At 36.5% G+C, this 21,477-nt stretch overlaps 1 protein-coding gene and 1 pseudogene across 3 annotated transcripts in view; both read right to left on the bottom strand.

The window, feature by feature from the left end:
- The window catches only part of MAGI3 (membrane associated guanylate kinase, WW and PDZ domain containing 3), a 230,552-nt gene that overhangs the window by 141,292 nt on the left and 67,783 nt on the right, over positions 1-21,477 (bottom strand). The gene's annotated exons all lie outside the window — the stretch shown is intronic.
- On the bottom strand, positions 1,262-14,788 carry LOC308419569 (transcription factor BTF3 homolog 4-like; annotated as a pseudogene). The gene is made up of 2 exons: positions 14,635-14,788; positions 1,262-1,791 (listed from the first exon to the last, which is right to left on the bottom strand). The product of its transcript is annotated as a transcription factor BTF3 homolog 4-like (transcript).

Genomic DNA, 21,477 nt, shown 5'->3' on the forward strand with positions numbered 1-21,477 from the left:
TTTGCAGTTCCCACTGTAGTTCCCACTGCTCAGGCCACTGAACGGGTTAGTACCACCACTGAGTGGTTGTAAGTTATTCTGCAGACACTGAACAAAATAAAAAGGAGGGTAGAAAAGAAACAGTTTCAAGAAATAAATTAATATTGGTTAACGCTGAAAAATAACTGAAGATGCTCCATGTCCTATAGTATAAATTTTAGTCCAATATTTAGTAATTTATGTAGAATTAATAAATATATCCATTCGTTAGTATGTAAATTTGTTTTTGCCTTTAATAAGTGGTAAAATTATATGTACATTAAAATTTGTATTGAAATGAATTTCTTTACGACTTATTGTCAGCAATTTTTTTTTAAAGCAGAGGGAGACTCTCAATATGTTGTATAGGCTATCTGGAACTTCTGTGTTCAAGTAATCCTCCTACTTCAGTTTCCTGAGAAGGGGGACTGTAAGTATCTACCACCACACCCAGTGTGACCAAACACTAAATATTTTCCCCAAACACAAAAAAACTGCTGCTATCATCTCCTAAATATTTGTCAAAGTCACTCAATTTTTCCCATTTCAACAACCACTAACGTCCTAAACTTCTTTTGCCAGATTAAGCAAATGGCATAGAACTTCCTGCTACCAGCCTCCCTCATTTTCTAATGTAGTATGGGTGCTTTTCTCATAACATAAATCTGATTATATTATACCTCTTCTCTTGAACAGAATCTCCCAATGTCATCCAGATGAATTTAAAAGCATTGAAATTCCCTCTTTATAAGGCCTCCAGCTTTCTTCTTCAGCCCCATCTACTGATATATTATAGTCTTTCTCTATACTCTATGCCCACTATAATTCTTAGGTTCCTCACCTGTTAGATTCACTCCTGTTCCTAGGGTCTTGAGCTAATTTTTCCCTTTCTTTAGAATGTTTTCCCACCAACATTTAGTCTGGTTGCCTCACCCACTTTTCTTTTCTTTTAACTAGACAAAGAATTTTATTAACCTTTTCCAAACATTATTTCCAGGCATTCCAAACATTATTCTTCAGCTTAATTTGCTTCAAAGAATGAATTAGGTATAAGCGAAAATTGAAAGAAAAAAAAAAAAAAAACTGCAGTGTCAGGAGGGAAGGGGGTTTGGGCTTAAAAATATTAGAGATCTAGATTTTATCAGATCCATAATAAACAAAATTTTTTAAAAAGCAGTCATGATATAGAATAGAAGCTCCTGTAACTTCTGCAAATATCACCTTTTTCAGAAGTTGCTTCAATTCAGTTTGCCTCATTCTTAGAAGCCTCATCAAAATTCTTCACCAGATCTGGAACTTCAGCATCCTCCTCCTCTCCAGTAGCAAGTGGTGCTTTTCCATCCACAGATTGTTTGGGCAGAGCTTCAGCCAGTCTCCTTAAACTAGTCAGACTGTCTGCACCAAGCTGGTTTAGGATTCTGGGAAGCATTTCTGTCAGTTGCTTTGTCTCAGTGTGGCCTGTAATGGTGAAGGTGTTTGCTGCTAGAGACGCCTAGACTTTAGGGTTGTTAAAATGGATCACTGTTCCTTGGTTTGTAAACACATTCAACACTAGAGATATTGTTTACCCCTAACATTTTTAAGGGTAAGTAAGGAGAACTGCAGTTTTTACCATCTGCTGTGGCTGGCTAGCTGTTCTGTGAACCACCTTCTTCTTTCTACGAGCAGTTCCTTTCCCACCAATGCGCACTTGTGCCTGCAGTTTGGCGAGTTTTTCCTGGTTCAAGATCGTTTCTTTCGTCTTTCGGAGTGGAAATGGGGCCGCGTGGGGAACTAAGGTTCAAGCTCAGGGTGTCTCGGGCAGACCAGCTGAAATAGGGCACACACACGTGGGGACACAAGATGGCAGCTAAAGGGAGACTGGAAGTAAGAGCATCTCATCCATTTTTCAAACCCACATTCATTTGTATATAAATTCCTTTCTTTGAAGATGTCTTTCTGGCCTTCAAGTTCTAAGGTATCTTGCTCTTGTTTTCTTCCCTAGCATGTCATATTCTCCTTATCATATATACTACATGCCTTACCACATTTACTACCTCTGCTGAATTATTTATTTGCTCTATTCCCTATATCCCAGACGGCACACATCAAAGCAGGATGTATACTAAATATTAAAGTTAATAAAATGCAACAGAAAAAATTATTTCAAAGCTTTTGTCAGATGTAGTAGCCTTTTGATCTAATCATATTTTCTCCTTTTAAAGCCTCATCTTCTGAAATCTATAAAAAACATTTATTTTTAATGGTTTTTCTACATTATCTAAATTATACCTATTCATTTACCTTCTCAAAACTATTTATGTTATAATAGTTAAGTGAAAACTGCAGAGAGAAAATTCAATTTTGAAAAGTTTCTACCTTCTAATCTCTACGTGCAGCTTTCAAAAGAACATTTCACAAAGCAACTGTCCTAGACTTTAAAAGTCAATGTCATAAAAAGACACTCCCTCAAAGACGGGGAGCACACAGGAAGACTAATTCATCAGACTGAGACATTAAGACAACTAAAATAAAAGTTCAATGGATCTTGGACTTTTAAAGACAGGAAGAAGATTTTTTAAAAAAAACTATAAAGGACATTTCTTGGAACAACAGGAAAAATCTGAACACGAAAAAATTATTCTTGGTATTGTAGTTATATAGGTAAAGGCACTTTCTTGTGGTAGACATGTAAGTATTGTGATGTATATAGATTATTTCCAAATATTTTCAAATTTTTTATACACATGATAAAGGAAATTTGTAGTAAGTTAAAAATAACTCTAAATCAAGGGTGGATAATTCATTTGTGTAAACTGTTATACCTCCGGGAGTCTTAAGTTCTGTGAGGTTGAAGGATATCTATGTAACCAGCCTTCATAAATATCCCAGTTATGTAGTTTCTAATGAACTCCCCTGGTTTATATTCACATGTGCTGCCACAATTTCATGCTGGAAGAATTGAGGGTGTTCTGTGTGACTCCAGAGTGTGCATACCCTGTTGTCTTCACACTTTACACATGTACCTTTCCTTTACTATAATAAATCAGAGCTCTGAGAGGAACTAAGCTGAGTTGTCTGGGAGTTGTCTCAAAAATTCACTATAATTTGAGTAGTCTGAGAGACTTCTCACAACAGTATGCTATATATAACAAATATAACCCCAGGATAATTTAAATTATTTTTAAATTATCTTTCTTCATAAAATATATAAAAGGAAATTTAATAGACATCATTAAAGTTTGTTTTTACCTGGACTGTTCTGCAAAAATTACAATCTAATGAATGTCTAATATAAACCTCCCTCACAGAACAAAAAAGCAAAAGTATTCATTAATACCTTAAGCTACAAACCAGGTCTTGGCTTCAAAAATGAAAAAAAAAATCTTAATAAGTCACATTTACACAAGCATGTACAAAGACATACATCTAAACCTACCTATAAAAACTCCAGGAGACACACCTCCAGAATAGAAACTCAAAGATTACATTGTAAAGCCAAAATTCTTGAGGTTTTTCTATTTGCACAGACAGGATGAGGGTAATTTCAGAAAGCACTCCTAACCTTGGGAAAAGAGATACATCTTATAGTAATGGGGGAAACAACTCTAACACATTACTCTAAAGAGATAAAAACCTAAGACAGTATATATTTATAAATTTGGAGACAGTATATCTTTATAAACTACTTAGGTTCTTTCTCAATTGTACATTCCTGTTTATGAATATGCTTTTAGATATTCACTGTTCTATAATAAGCATGTTTTATCTAAAATATTAAATAACATTTAGCTTAACTGATTTTTAAGTTAAACTAAAGACATCATACAATACCTATTTTATCTATCACAGGATATGTAAAAAAATTGATTCAAGTTCACAGCAAATAAATCTGTGAGCTCAAAAAAATTAGGCATTTGCCTAAACTTTAAATCTCAATATTAATGGAGGCAACAATAAAATGAGAATGGAGACATAACTGTTTTTCTAACTTAGATTAAAATGCTTCTCTATCCAATTAGGCTGTTATGCTGACAATTGAAATGATCATCCCTGTATGTACATATTTAAAAAATAAAAACACGAAGTTTCTGTCTGATATAATTTTAATTATACTGTCTTTTTCCAACTAGCAATGAGTATGAGGCTAATAGAAATTCTGTAAGAAAAGCAATTGCTTGTATAAATGCAAAACATCTGGTTAGCATTACTGAATTTAGAAAGCCATATTCTAAGAAAAGTAAGAACAGAGGGTAAAAGTTAAATTAAACACAATGAATAAAAATTGTAGCCACAAATATATTTCACTCACTTGTTTAGTTACCATGATATGTCATTGCCAAGATACAATGTTTGCACTCCTGGAGCTCATGGTAGTACTGAGGACAAGATTGATCAAATGATGTAACTGGTTTACTTTGGGTGTTGTTACAGAAGACCACCAGATAAATTTAGAAGCAAAGAGACAAACACGGTCAGTTTTAGAGGTGGTGAAAGATGTGGCATAAAGTCTTTCCTACTCGGAATGAGGCAAATGGCTACTAACTGACTTGATGAGAAAAGACATTAGTATCAATTTTGGTTTTGATCCAGCACTTAAAGCAAAATGGAAGATACCATGAGAGGAAAATAACAGGACAAAAGACCAGACATTCTGATAGAGGTACTCTAGAATGGCTCCTACATATCAACCTAACAGGAATTAAGCAACAAACAAACAATTCAGGGAAGATCAGATATTACAACAGAATTATTTCACTGTTTGACATACTACAGAAAGATGAAGATGTCCACTGATGTACAACTTTCATGTTTACTAACACCATCCTAAAGGCTTTGAATTGGTAGTGCCAATATTTAAGTGATCAGAGAAGCCATAGACATGGAGGAAGTAATCTAAGATAGCTACTAGATAGATAAGTAGATAGGAAAGGGCTCCACAATTTTAAGGCAGAGAAAATTTAGAATAAGAAAAGAACTACTTTGAACTCGATTATGCATCCTAGGTATTTCCATTAATGTTATTTATCGCTTTTAAAAAGGTTTATTTATGTGTATGAGTACACTGTAGCTGTCTTCAGACACACCAGAAGAGGACATCAGATCCCATTACAGATGGCTGTAAGCCGTCATGTTGTTGCTGGGAATTGAACTCAGGATCCCTGGAAGAGCAGCCAGTGCTCTTAACTGCTCAGCCATCTCTCCAGCCTTAATGTTATTTCCTTATTGAAACAATAGACACACATATACGGAATACAACCCCATAGAATTAGTTATTCACTGACTTGAGGCAGCTATGCTTTCCATGAAATATGTGGTGCTGTTTGGAGACTAGGGTATATTGCTGTTATGGTTCTTTTATACTCACAACAAGGTCTTACTCTATAGCCTGGGTTGGTCTTTCACTCTCCCGAATCCTGGGAGTACAATATGAATGGCTATGCTTTTTGGAAATGTCTATTTTAAGACAGTTTCTGACTTACAGAAAAACTTTGAAGGTATAACAAAGAACTGCCATGCTGCACATCAGTTCTTCCATATTATCTGAAGTGTATCTGTCACAACTGAACCAAAAATGATACATCATTGTTGTTTTTAATGTCCAGGTTTTTCTCACATATCCCAAGTTTCTACCTAAAGTTCTATTTTCTGTTCCAGGAGCCTATTTAGGATATGGCATCACATTTAACTGTTATGTCTTAAGCAAGCATCTTAGACTTTTGCTAGGGCTTGTTTTTGATGACCATGAAAACTTTTAGGAGTTATCTGATACTGTGCAGGATTGCCCTCAACTGAAGACTTTTCTGATGTTTTTCTCATGATGAACCTTGGAGTGTGTTTGGGGAGTAAGACTCCGAAAGGCATTGCTTCCTATCAAGGATATAGACTAGCAGCATGATTCATCACTGTTGGCGCTTTCGGCTGCAGCGGTATGCTGTACTTTTCTGTAGATACAGAGATGTGGGGGAGACTGTTAAAGTCTCTCATCTATGAGCGGAAGGTTAGGTTCTGCACCTTAAGGAATCTAAAGTTCCCGTGGATAGAAAATTTGTGCTGATTCTACTCTTACTTATTATCATGTCTGACTCATTTCATCAGATTAAATGTGTGGATATTTACTGCCTGCAATGGGTTATAATCCAATACTGCTATGTATATTTCTGTTGCTCAAATTCTAACTTTGGCCAGTAGAATCCTTTAGGGTGAAGGTGGGGTGATGACACCAGAGGGAGCTTCCTGGGGTAAGTGGAATGGGGACAGAACTTTCATGAGAGGGTACTGGGAGGAGAGGAAGGGATGTTAATAGGTTGTAAAGTGATTAAATAAATAATTTTTAAAAATATCAAACATGGGCTGATGATAAGTACACTAACTCAGTTTACTAGATGTCAGAAGTTATTAAAGAAGACATTTCCTTTCTGTTCTTCAGACTTTGCACTCTAGAGTCATGTTTTCTAGCCCACACATCCTGGCCGCACATTTCCTGTTCAGAATTTGGGTTTAAAGTTAAAGATGGTTAAAAGAACAGGCATGTTTCACATTACAAAGAACAGGCGTTTTATTATCTTAAAAATGTCCCCCCCAAGTAGATTTTTTTTCTTCTTTATAAAAGTAACAAACTATCTATGAGGAAAAAGAATGACAAGAACACAAAAAACTGTGGATAGCCCTCCTGAATCAATTTGCTGAAATGGTAGTACTAATTGTGCTGTTTTCAAGGCCTCAGTTTATAAGCAAATCTAAATAAAGTCTTCATATTTCACTTTTGGAAAAGTCTTTCAGTTAGCCTTAAAATACAAGATTGATATTCTCAAGAATCCACAAAGTATGGCACATTTCTAAAACTCAAACTGGTAATACAGCCTTCCCTTCTGCTGTAGGTCCTTAGTCCCACAAACATATGCACATCATTTTTAGCCATTTTGTCTTAGCCTAAGAATAACAGTTATTTTAAATGTAACATGAAGGACATTTAAATATTTCCTAAGTAAAGTTATAGAGTTTTCCCCTAAAGAAATTAAATGACTTACAAATGCTTTTTTTTTAAAATCAACAACAATAAAACCCACAGAAATCTTAATGAGAAATAGTAAAAAACAAACAAAAACCCCATATATTATTCATGTAAAACAAGGCTCAGAAATATGAACCAAGAAAGTCTAGTCTCTCCAACACTTTATGTGAGGAAATATCCAGGAGGTGTGAGGGAAATATTACAGTGATGCTATCATAACTTTAAAGTCATAATTCTCCCACTTCCACAATACATTAATAAGGGGTTAGTTCTTGATTTACGGAAGTAGTTGAAACTTCACCGTATCCATGCTGCTCTTATTTCTAGCTTGCTTCTCTTCTGAAAACAATGCCTGAAAGGTAATTTTCCCTCAATTAAAGTCTAAACTACTTAAATTATCACCCACTGTCAGCCTCAGTGCTTTTAAGAAAGCTTTCTAAAAATTAAATTTTATGAACTGGAAAGATGGCTCAGAGATTAAGAGTACTTGCTACTCTTGCAGAAGACCTGGATTTAGTTCTCACCACCCACATGGTGGCTCACAATCTCTGTAAATACAATTCAGAGGATCTGCCACCTTCTTCTGTCCTCCTCAGTCACTATATGCATGCAGTGTACATACATATATACAAGTAAATACTCATAATCATAAAATAAATCCATCTTAAAAGTTAAATTTTATAAAGCTATCTAGCCACTTGTAACTACCAAAAGAAAACTTTTAGATTATATGATCTCCTCCTTTAACTGTACATAAAAATAGGCACAGATAAAGAACTTGCCCAGTGTTGCCTAAAATGTTAATGCATAAAAATATTTTGAGAGGTATGGGGCACTTGTTGGAGATTGAATCAGGGCTACAAAAATGCTGTTCCTGTGACAGAACACATGCAGAGGCACACCCACCCCTACATGAGGCAAGCAAGCATGTACCACTATGAAAGCAAGTATGTGGTGGCGAGATGGGAGAGAAAGAGAGGTGGAATGGTTTGTGCACTATAAAGAGAAGAGGAACTACAAATGTGAGGGTGCTGACAATCAGCCTGATGAGAGTAGCCTGAGCTGCCACCTGAGGCCACAGTGATGCCTTGGCCTATGTAGCCACTGAGTGCCATATCTAGGTCTGTACTGATGTCAGCGGCCAGTATTGAAGATGGTGGTCACGTTACCACCAAAGGACATGTGGACATCCCTGATCTGGGCTGTCACCTGGAGCCAAGTTGATATCTGGTGGATGTGTAGAGCTGGCCCCACCCATCTCCTGGGCAGCACTGGAGGAGCTGGCCCAGGGGGCCTGGCCCTGGTCCTGCCCCTCACTGGCTGTAGCACTCTGCACAGTGGACAGCAGAGTAGAGCTGGCCCTGGTGGCATGGGTGCAGAGGGACAGGCCCTGCCCCTGGCCTGGGCAGTTCTAGAGAGCTAGTCCTGCTGGTGTGGGTGCAGGAGAGCTGGTTCCACCCCTCACCGGGACAAAGGGGAAAGGATGATGAACTAATCTACTCAGCTACCACCCAGACCCAGATCAAGGGCTTTCAGCTGGCCCACACCAATGTCTACTCCATCTATGAGCAGGCAAAAAGGTCGATCCTGCGGAATCAAAGCTGCAGGATCTCCATGACACGGAGCAACAACAGGATATCTGAGAGGAAGTGAGTATCCATTGCTTTAAGACAGTACAGCAGAAGCCAGAGGCCTCAAACTAGACAAATGACTCATTGAAATGAACATTTGCAAGTAGAGCTCTTTTGGGCAAAAGGGTATGCTGCTTCTACGATGACATACTTTTTTGTTTAATTTAATTTTTATTTTTATTTTCCTTTTGTGGGGGAGGTTGCAAGGGCAGGTATGGAGGGATGAAATGAGTGAGAGTGAATCAATAAAAAGTTAAAATAAATAAAATAATTTTTAAATACTGCACATGCATTTTACATGCTTAACATGTAAATCTCATAATTTATTTTTACTTTAGCCCCACTCAATATCTAATTATAAGCATTCATCCTGTATTTCAAAGATCTAAATCTAAACTAAAACATCTGGAAAAAAATAATAAAACTAACCTACCTTGACTTTATTTAATTATTTCCTGAGACCAAGTCTCACTTGCATTGCCTAGACTTACCTTAAACTGGCATACAGCTTAGACAAAGACTCATAACCCTCACACTGTAGCTCCCAAATTGTAGGTATGTGACAACCATACTCAGCTGCTAACTTGACTTCAGACAAAAGAACATTACTAAAATTTAGCCAAAACGAGGCAGATGGTCAGTGGGGACATGGGACCACTGTTAGCACTGCAGTACTCAGCCATCAAGCCATTCAAACAGGGACTGTGTACCCATTCTCTGTTCCGGGCATGAGATAGGTCCTAAGGGACAAGTAGCCTTCACATCAATGAAAAGGGTGATATTAACTTTCAGAAATATCAACATATATTCTTCAACCTCTATGCTGTACGGTGGCTTCTTTTTTCCTTCAATTCTACTTTATTTTTGGGTGTTAGAAATGGCTGCCTCATGAACATAATTTTTTAGTGCAGTGATAGGACAAATGTTAATATAGTGATTGGCAATTTTTATGCAGATGTTAGAATGAAAAAATGCAACCACCTGCCAATTCACATATTAAAAATCTTCCTTAAAAATTACTTAGAGACATAACAATGAAAGGGATGTAGCTATGACATTCATATAGTGAATACTGGAATTCAGACTTCATGCCTATGAAGAAAGGTGAAGACAATGTGTATGCTTTGTTGCTGACTAAAAGAGAAACAACAAACCAGTGGTTCTCAGGTAAAAGCTAGTAATTCTATCTGTCGTAAGCATGGAAATAATCATTCAACTGCTTCAAGTGAGAAGCTTCAAAACAGTCAACAGTTAGTAAAATACAACTATCGTCTATTCAAGCAAAACATACAAATAACTCAGACAAGGATAGATTTTGGATCACAATTTTAACAGAATACAGGTATGGAAAATTTTATAGAGAGTCAACTCAAACACTCTTTTTAGTTATGAGAAAATGTGGATTTATTAGCAGAAGAAACAGATTTAAGAATACTGAAAAGACCAAACATTTGTTTTTCTCAACAATATTTTCTACATTTACTCAAGTAAATCCATTTGAAATGTCATGAGGATAATATCTCAAATGTAAAAGGAAACAAGTTGGCCATGTCTAGGTTTAAATTTACATAAATCTGACAGAAAGTCATAGAAGGTAGATAAATAGGTAAGTAAAAAGTAGGTACGTAGACTGAACAAAAGCACCTTATCAAACACAACATTTTTTTAACAATATGCAAGAGCTTACAGTGGACAAATTTGTGTGATGTGTGCACATCCACATGTGGAGGCCAAAATTCAGTGTCTGCCTCTACTACTTGCCACATTCTGTTTCAAGTTAGAGACTCATAGAGTCTGGACTCACCAATTCAGCCTGACTAGCTGAGGAGAAACCTATACTTTGTCTCTACTCTTCCAGGGCCAGAGCTACAGACACACTACTACTCCTGCTTTTTTGTACAGGTGCTGGGGATAAAACTCAGGCCCCATTTGCAGCAAGCACTTTACCCATGAGCTACCCATCAAGCCCTAAAATGTTTGATTAAAAAACAAAACTGCATTTTTCACATTGAGAATTAGAAACCACAGTTCTAATAAGACAATAATACAGAAAACATAATAGACAATTTCTAAAAACTAATTTTTATGGCAGAATCTTCATTATAAAGCCACAAAAACAGCATGAGTAAAATTATATTATTGATATGAAATGATAATTGAATAGTATTCACTGGTAATGGGAAATAAAAATTTAGCCTTACTGCAGAAAAAGGAATTATAAGAACATAAAAATAATGATGGCATTACTCATTTTAGGTTTACTAGTGAATATTCTTAAATAGTTTTAAATTTGTATGTGATTTTGATGTTTAGGGGCTAGAAAAAAAATCTGGATCTTAAAATAGCAATTTGACAATAAAAATCCTTTTGTCAGAGAATTTTGGCAAATATGTAAGCAATATAATAATGATAGTAGTAATAGTAATAATAATAAACCATCTTCCCCAAAACTCTCTAGTTTAATCTTATGGTTGCTTAATTGAAAATGGAATAGCTTCTAAATAATACTATAATTTATTCATTTGTGTAATTTCCTCCCACTCATTTTTAAGAGAAAAAAATTTTAAACTGTTCTCCTCATAACTTATGCATAATTGTTTTTCTGTTTTGAAATAGCAGTGGCAGCATCCAACAAAGGATCCTGAAGGGTGTTTTCTCAAAAAATAAAATAAAATTTAAAAAATCAATTTCTCAGCAGAAAGAAACAATGTAGGATAAGGACAGATCAATACAGCTTAGTTATTTCCTTCTGCTCTGGTTCTAGGTTTACCTCCATTCTTGTACTAGAGAATATACTTTTTGCATACAATAAAACGTGACACAGGTCTATTTAAAGAAAGAAAAGAATTACATGTTTATTTTTCAATGATGAAAGGAATAAGGGTGTATCAGCACTCACGATGGTCCCATTTTCAACTTTCTAAATAGTAGACAAGCCGGTTTTCTCACACCTCCCAGGTTATCAGAAATAAGTACAGCTGGTTAAGAACTATAACAATCCTTCTCAAGTCCAGTTAAACAGGGTGAGTTGTGACAGCTTCAAAGTATATTTACTTATCACCTTGATGGACTTTGGAGCCTGTGGAGAAAAACAGCTAGGCTGGCCAGATACCCTAGATTGCAAATGTTTGACCAAAGGAATTAAAACACTGACATGAAAACTTTAAAAGAAAGATATTTACCCTTAATTTTTCTTTCCATCACTTCATTAAATTTATCTTTGCTTTTTTCCTTTTAGCATAAGCATTACAATGTACACTGTCTGTGTTTATATGCCATATTTCTTTTCCCTTTAACATATCTTTTCACAAATTCCCAAGAGTTGAGGAAGAACTGACATTAGGAAAGCGCTCAGTTAGTAAAGGTACCTCCTGCCAAGCCTGAAGACCTGAGTTTGATCCTTGTAACCCACATAGAAGGAAAGAACCGACTCTTAGTAGTAGTCCTCTGGTCTATATAAACATTTAAAGACGCACACATGCACACACGCATGCACACATGCAATTTAAAAATATTTTTTAAAGAGAGAACTGTTTGGAAGTTTAAATAGTAACCATTTCTTTATGTAAACAATTATAGGAAAGCAGTCTCTCCATACTTCTTTTAGTAATTAAATTTTCTTCTGTAGTCATTTAAGGAAAAACTTTACATAGAGTTGGCCAGTCATAATATCTCATTTGGGACAGTAATTATTGGCCCCAAAGAAGAGTCCATAATTCTAAAGGACCAAAGTTCTCTAATAAAATTGACATGTAAATACTGAGAGACAGTCCTCTTTTTCCACTGTGATGTCTAAACTAGGACAGTTTGCAGTCACCATATTCTTTCTTATAGATAACACATTACAGAGAAAGGTGGATTCCTTCCTTTACTCACTCATTCAATCCATGGGTCGGCAAACATGTAATATCTGCTATGCGTTAAGTACCAATCTAGTCACTTGGTAGACAATGGCTAAGAGTTTGGCAGTCATATGTTCTTAATTTTAAAAAATCTTATATTCAGAAAATGTAGTTTTCAAGTTATTTTTGTGTCTGGGAGCAGAAAATCAAGATAATATTCAAGGTAGAAAGTACAGCAAAAGGATATACCATAATGATAATGTATCATCCTAATCCCTCAAATCTTCCTTTAACATTTTTTTCAACAAAATGAAACAGAAGCAAAAAGAAACATAGGGTAGGGGGCTGTTTAGTCAAAAAGTAGAAAAGAGAATAATATGGTATGCTACACTTCAGAGTTAGGAGCTTCATCTATCTGGAGTTATTTAGGCACTGGTAGTCATCTCCTGTGCAAAAGAGGAAAAACTACTGTTGCTATCCTTTTTAAATCTTTTTTAATGGATATTGAAGACTTCATTTATGTATGTGTGTGTGTGTGTGTGTGTGTATGATGAGTACACTGTAGCTGTCTTCAGACACACCAGAAGAGGGCATCAGATCCCATTACAGATGGTCCTGAGCCACCATGTGGTTGCTGGGCATTGAACTCAGGACCTCTGGAAGAGCAGTCAGTGCTCTTAACCACTGAGCCATCTCTCCAGCCCGCACTTGTTGCTATCTTATAGGGCCATTTGAAGATGAAAATGTTTAATATACTAAAATACTTAAATAATACCTTATATGGGGCTAAAAATAAAACCTTTTTTATAAGCACCAAAATGAGCCCTAAGAAAATATAAAAACCAAAATATCTGTGGTGATATACAATTAGTTGAAGGAGGAGAGGGAAAGAGACCATCAAGTTTAAACAAATCTTAAAAAGAAAAGTCTTAGTTATAAGCCTAGCCTTCCTTTTAAATTTTCTTGTTTTTTAGTACCCTTAAAGGGTTTTGTAGAATATTGAAGATACTAAAAACACATTCAAATTATAAACTATTTGTTTTCTGTGGCTCTAAATTGGACCTAATTTAAGTATATTCATTGTTTTTCTTCTGATTCTTAAGCTCTACTATCTTTGAAATATATGGCACCTGGACTTGATATTTTTCTTACCATTGTACTAATAATTATCATCTCTTATCTTTAGTAGGGTAAGCTGGTCCTCCTTGCTTTTCCATATCCCCTAAAGTCATTTTCCACACAGCAGCCAGAATGAGCTTTCTTAAGCCCAAATGAGTTCAGCTTTCAGGGAGATCAACACGACAGCCTCTGTCCATCATGCTTCAGGGAGATCTACTCTGTTCCTACTTCTGCCCTCTTTCACCTTGTTAAAACACACTGTTTCCTTCACAGAATCTACATGATCGTTTTATTACAGAATTATTATAATAATTTACACGATTATTGTGATATCTGGATTTATTAAGGCAGAGAGCTCGTACATCTTACTTACCATTATAAGGTCTATAATAATAGCTGCCATAAAGATGCCTTACTGAACAAATAAAAGCTTAAATGAGCATAGACTAATATATTCTACAATATTGAAGTAAAATGAAAATACATACCCTCCTGCTGAAAATAATAATGAGGATGATGAGGATGATGATGATAATAATAATACAGGCAAATACTAAAGGCTTATTAATTAAGTCTGGTTTGGGGACTATTTGAATCTTGATTTTCTCCTTAAGTTCTATTCTAGTATATAATCTTTTGCAGTGACATTTTTTAAAAGATTTATTATATATGAGTATACTGTCACTGTCTTCAGACACACCAGAAGAAAGCATCAGATCCCATTACAGATGGTTGTGAGCCACCATGTGGTTGCTGGGATTTGAACTCAGGACCTCTAAAAGAGCAGTCAGTGCTCCTACCCATTGAACCATCATCTCTCCAGCCCCCTGTGTGACATCTTATCTCATGTTAACTACCTACTACTCATTTTCTATGTTGTTACATACTACTAGTAGTCTATGATCATGTAAATGTGTAGCAGTAAATACTAGAAAAAGAAACCAGCAACCCTCACTATCACTGGCATCATAGAGCTACATGGCATTTTCAGGGTATATTCATCTCAATTAACAGGACTCCAGACTCTGACCCAGAGCTCTCAAAACACCTCCATCCAAATCACTGAGTTCCCAATTTCCAACCCAGTCAGCCACCGCTGACTCTCTGGGCCCTGCGCCGATCTCTCCGCCTCCATGACTGGCTGCATCTATCTCACGGCTCTCCACTCCGGACCCTGCTCCCATTCCCAGCAACCCAATAAAATCAAACTCTAGAGGCTAGTAATTTATCAATCAGATTTTTATCAGTAAATTCTCACTCCAGGAAATGTCCACACAACAAACTCAGAGCCAACTGATATAATCTGCCCACCTAGGTAAGTCAAATGGCCCTATACTAATCCATTCCTTATAAAATATCCATAGCTATCTGAGACTATTTAAAGCCACACAGAGATGGTTCATCTTCTTCCTCCTCCATCTTGGCGTCTTCCCTTTCTTATCTCTCCTGCCTTTCCAAAACTCTGTCCCACCATACTTTTTCACTGCCCAGTCACAGGCCTTGCCTTATCTTCACCTGCATATTAACCACATAAATCTATAGAAACACATAATTAAACCCACAAAAGTTTTTTTTCTTTTTAGACATTTTTCTACATAAGACTGGTATATACTGATTTTTTTTCCTGTGTTGATTTCTTTCCTTATTCAGTGGGTCTCAGAAAGTCTATTCAACTAGCTCCAATACTGTACACATATATGAACACACAAATACAATGGCTATATAGAGAAAATTGTTGTATAAGATGCTACTCAAGAGCTATTTTAAGAAAATCTGGTGTGTATGTTAGATAATAATAGCAACATTGTAAAATTATAGAAGTTAAAAAAATTGAAGTCCAAAAGGCATATTTACAGCTAGACATAGTGGCACATTCCTTTAATCCCAGCACTTCGGAGGTTGAGGCAGAAGGAGCTCTGTGAGTTTGAGGTTAGTCTGGTCTATAAAGCAAGTTCCAGGCCAGGTTACACAGTAAGACCTGTCTCAAAAAACAAACAAACAAACAAAAAGACACATTTACAGTATTGAGAAATTTAAAATGTATCATTGCTTTCCTAAATCTCGATCAATCAATTAAGCTTTAATTATACTGTTTTATCTAGAAAATATGTTATTCAGGCCAGAAAATATAATGCATTTTATAGGAGATCTAAGAAAACTCAAACAAAATATCATGTATTTTCAAGAGTAAGTTGGCAAAAACAAAAATTACTTTTAAAAATGCTCTTGTCCTACAAATGTACTTGCTCATTAAGTACTAGATTTTCTATGGTATCCAGTGCTAGTCTAAAATGGAGCAAATATTAAGAAAATCATAAACATTTTTTTATTTTAACCAATTGAAAATTGGCTCAATATGAGTAAAAATAATAAAAATACTGGACATAAAATAAAATCATGATTATACTAAGTTACATATAATCATATGTATGTATTAATAAGTAAATCCACAGGTAAATAGAACACTAAAAAATGAGAAACTTCCTAATTACCAAAGTTTTTTTCATGAAAAAAAAGGTTCACTTCCTCAACGAAATTCTAAGCCTTAGAAATACTTGATATTGGGGAGATTGCTTACTAATCAACTCATACATGGAAATATTATTTAAGCCTGAACATGTTAAGCTTCACAGGTTAGTTGCTACTGAAATGTTTATCAACCTTTCTATCTGTTGGTGTACTTGATTCTTGTTTTAACATTTATCGCATTTTTAGACATATGTATGAAAGTGTATCTGGATGGATATATGCCACAGGTATACAGGTGCCAGAGAAAGTCAAAAGAATAGGATGCCCTGGAGCTAGAGTTACAGGTGGTTATGAGCTGTCTGACAAGATGGTGGGAATCAAATTCTGGTCTCTGTAAATGTTAGCTATTGAACCATTTCTCTGACTCATTATCCTCAAATCTAAATTGAAACCTCAAACTCAAAAAAGGAAGGAGCCTGATCTCTGCGGAGTGCGCACAGAAAGCACGCCCCCGCCCTGCCTGATCCAGGGACCAGGGACACAGATTGGATCCTCTGTTTCCACCCGGCGACACGTTGAAGCGCAGAACAGGGCTCGGAACATCTGCCACCCGGACCAGCAGTTCCTAAAGTTTTAAATACTGGTGAGTAGGAGATCTGGGCAGCCAGGGAGCAGAGAGAGATCGCTGCAGAGTGCAGACGGAAAGCGTGCCCCCGCCCTGCCTGATCCAGGGACCAGGGACACAGCATTGGAACCTCTGTTACCACCCGGCAACCTTGGGACGCAGAAGAGGGCTCGGCCCATCTGCCACCTGGACCAGTGGAGATCCAGGGACACAGACCAGATACAAGGGAAAGACAAGAACATATCACTGACAACAAGATGGCAAGAGGAAAGCGAAAGAGTATATCCCAAGAACACCAAGACAACCTGGCAACACCAGAACACAGGACTCCCATAACAGCAAACATTGGAATGCCAAACACTACAGAAAAGGAAGATGAAGACCTGAAATCATACCTCAAGATGCTGATAGAGATACTTAAACAAGAACGGGAGGAAAAGCAAAAAGAATCAGAAGCTTTTAAAAAGGAAACAAGAAAATCACTCAAAGAACTCAAAGAACTAGAGGAAAACAGAACCAAAGAGATGAAGGAAAGGAAGAGGGAATTTAAAACGGAAATTGACACAATAAAGAAAAAACTAAAAGAGATAACCCTAGAGGTAGAACACCTAAAAAAGAAATCAGGAGTCACAGAAGCAAGCATTTCCAATAGACTACAAGAGATGGAAGAGAGAATCTCGGGGGCAGAAGACAACATTGTAAACATAGACAAAACAGCCAGAGAAGATGCAAAAAACAAAAAGCTCCTAACCCAAATTGTCCAGGAAATCCAGGACACAATAAGAAGACCGAACCTAAGGATAATAGGAATAGAAGAGGGAGAAGAGCATCAACTAAGAGGCACAGTAAATATCTTCAACAAAATCGTAGAAGAAAACTTCCCTACCCTTAAGAATGAGATGACCACGAGCATAAAAGAATCTCAGTTATGAACATTGATGCAAAAATACTCAACAAAATCCTTGCAAACCGAATCCAAGAACACATCAAAACGATCATTCACCATGACCAAGTAGGCTTCATCCTTGGGATGCAGGGATGGTTTAATATAAGAAAATCCATCAATGTAATCCACCATATAAGCAAACTCAAAGAACAAAATCACATGGTCATCTCACTAGATGCTGAGAAAGCATTTGACAAAATTCAACACCCCTTCTTGTTAAAAGTCCTGGAAGAACAGGAATGCAAGGTCCATACCTAAACATAATAAAAGCAATATACAGCAAACCAACAGCCAACATCAAACTTGAAGCAATCCCACTAAAATCAGGGACTAGACAAGGCTGCCCACTCTCCCCCTACCTATTCAACATAGTACTGGAAGTCCTGGCTGGAACAATCAGACAGCAAAAGGAGATCAAGGGGATACAAATCGGAAAGGAAGAGGTAAAAACATCACTCTTTGCCGATGACATGATAGTGTATTTAACTTACCCCAACAATTCCACCAGAGAACTCCTACAGCTGATAAACAAGTTCAGCAAAGTGGCTGGATACAAAATTAACTCAAACAAATCAGTAGCCTTCCTATACTCAAAGAACAAACATGTGGAGAAAGAAATTAGGGAAAAAGTACCCTTCACAATAGTCACAAAAACTATGAAATACCTTGGTGTGACTCTAACTAAGCAAGTGAAGGACCTGTATGACAAGAACTTCAAACCTCTAAAGAAGGAAATTGAGGAAGATCTCAGAAAATGGAAAGATCTCCCATGCTCATAGATAGGAAGGATCAACATTTTAAAAATGGCCATCCTACCAAAAGCAATCTAAAGATTCAATGCAATCCCCATCAAAATTCCAACCCAGTTCTTCATTGAGTTGGAAAGATCAATGTGCAATTTCATATGGAACAACAAAAGACCCAGAATAGCGAAATCCATCCTCAACAACAAGAAAACATCTGCGGAAATCACTATCCCTGACCTCAAGCTATATTACAAGGCAACTGTGCTGAAAACTGCATGGTACTGGTACAGAAATAGGCATGTGGATCAATGAAATAGAATAGAAGATCCAGAAATGAGCCCTCACGTATATGCTCACCTGATTTTTGACAAAGGAGCCATAAACATTCAATGGAAAAAGGACAGCCTATTCAACAAATGGTGCTGGTCCAACTGGCACTCAGCATGCAGAAGAATGAAAATAGACCCTTTCTTATCTCCTTGTACAAAGCTCAAGTGTAAGTGGATCAAAGATCTCCACATTAAACCAGATACACTGAAACTATTAGAGGAGAAAGTAGGAAAAACCTTAGAACACATAGGCACAGGTGAATTTTTTCTGAACAAAACACCAATGGCTCAAGCTCTAAGGTCAAAGATTAACAAATGGGACTTAATGAGATTGCAAAGTTTCTGTAAGGCGAAGGACATTGTCAAGAAAACAAAACGGCAACCAACAGAATGGGAAAAGATCTTTACCAACTCCACATCAGATAGAGACCTAATATCCAAGGTATACAAAGAACTCAAAAAGCTAGACACCAGAGAATCAAATAACCCTATTAAAAAATGGGGTACAGAGCTAAACAAAACGTTCTCATTTGAGGAACATCGAATGGCTGAGAAACATCTGAGGAAGTGCTTGATATCCTTAGCCATCAGGGAAATGCAAATCAAAACAACCCTGAGACTCCACCTCACACCAGTCAGATTGGCCAAGATCCAAAACACATATGACAACAGATGCTGGCGAGGTTGCAGAGAAAGAGGAACACTTCTCCACTGTTGGTGGGGTTGTAAACTAATACAACCACTCTGGAAATCAGTCTGGCGATACCTCAAAAAAATTGGACATAGTACTACCTGAAGACCCAGCTATTCCACTTCTGGGCATACACCCCAGAGACATCTTAATATACAACAACGATACATGCACCACAATGTTCATAGCAGCTCTATTTATAATAGCCAGAAGCTGGAAAGAACCCAGATGTCCTTCAGTAGATGAATGGATACAAAAATTGTGGTACATATACACAATGGAATACTACTCAGCCACCAGAAACAATGACTTGACCAAATTCTTAAGAAAATGGCTGCATCTAGAGAATATCATTCTGAGTGAGATAACCCAGTCACAAAAGAACAGACATAATATGCAGTCACTGATAGTGGGATGCTAACCCCAGAGGCTTGCACTGCCCCAAAAACAACTCACAGACTGTGTGAAGTCCAAGAAAAAAAGAAAACAAAACAATACAAAAAAAAAGTTTTGCTCAATCCTTACCCACCAAGAACACATTGACAAATTCCGGGTTACACCCTGTATTACATGTACTGTTTGCTCATTGTAAAAAAAAAAAAAAAAAAAAAAAATCTTTACACACCAAGAAAACTTTGACTATTTCCAGGTTACATCTTGTTTTACATGTACTTTATACGCACTGTAACTAGTAAGATCTTAATCACACTATCAAACCTTTAAAAAAAAAAAAACCAAGTACTGACAAAAACGTATTGTATACTTTTATGCAAAAAATGCCTAAAATATACATTTATCTTTGTTTTGTAAAATAAAGTTATAAAAAAAAAAGAAAGGAGCCAAATGACTTTTCTGGAACAAAGACACTGATATAAATCTCATGTATATCAACTAGAAACTTTACCCTTGGCAAAGACAGACTTCAGCAAAATGTACATCTAAGTAGTTTCAATTAATGTAGAATACCTAATTTTAATTTTAACAATTTTTTTAACATGAGAATATTTGGAAATCATAAAATGTTATTACCAAAAAGTAACAAATTAAGGCACACTTCCTCTTTCATATTACTAGGTTAAAATATTTACAGAATGACATCAACCACTAAAAGCTTCAAAACCATGTTATATTTATCATGTTAAAGAAAAGCCTAAAAATTCTATTCCCTAAATAGGCAATTACCAGAAGCAAATACTTCTATGAATGAGAAGGTCTAATGTCAGATATTTAGATCTGTGGAGTTAGTATATAGATCAATTTTAACATGAGGGCGCTAGCCAAACTCCTTGTCTACTTCTACATATTTGTAATATTTTCTTATAAAGTTTGCTATAAATATTTGTTTACATCCCCTTCTATGTTATTAGTTTGTAAACTCCTGAGGATTACCAACTTAATATCCCTAATAACTAACACATACTTTAGTCATAAATGCATTATTCGTTTTATTTGCTAAATCAATAATGTTGCATAAGAAAATTTTAATTAGATTTAGTTGCAATTTTTATAACTTACCTTGAGCTTTATAAACTGGTATTAAAAGTAAAGGTACATGGTTAGAGAATCATGAAGACAGGGGAAGATGGGGAAGAAGAACTGTAGGACCCAGAGGGGTCAAGGACACCACAAGAAAACCTCCAGAATCAACCAACTATCCTGAGCACATAGGAACCCACAGCGACTGAACTGCCAACCAGACTGCATGCAAGGTACTGACCTAGGCCTCTGCTCATATGTAACAGTTGTGTAGCTTGGTCTTCATGTGGGAGCCCTGACAGCAGGAGCAGAGGCTGTCTCTGACCACACTGCCTGCCTTTTGATCCCTTTCCCCTAACTGGGCTGCCTCACCTAGCCTCAATAGGAGAAGATGCACCTAGCCTTACTGTAACTTAATATGTCAAGGCTGGCTAATATTGATGGGATGTCTCCCATTGTCTGAAGAAAAAGAAAAGATGGGGGTGGGGTGCTGAAAGGAGGGAGAGGAAACTGCAGTCAGGATATAAGGTAATCAAATAAACAAAATCCAGCTAGTTTAAAACACTATTAACAAACCTCATTAATTTAAAT

Source organism: Micromys minutus, assembly GCF_963924665.1.
Source record: "Micromys minutus genome assembly, chromosome: 4".
In the NCBI taxonomy this organism is placed as follows: domain Eukaryota; kingdom Metazoa; phylum Chordata; class Mammalia; order Rodentia; family Muridae; genus Micromys; species Micromys minutus.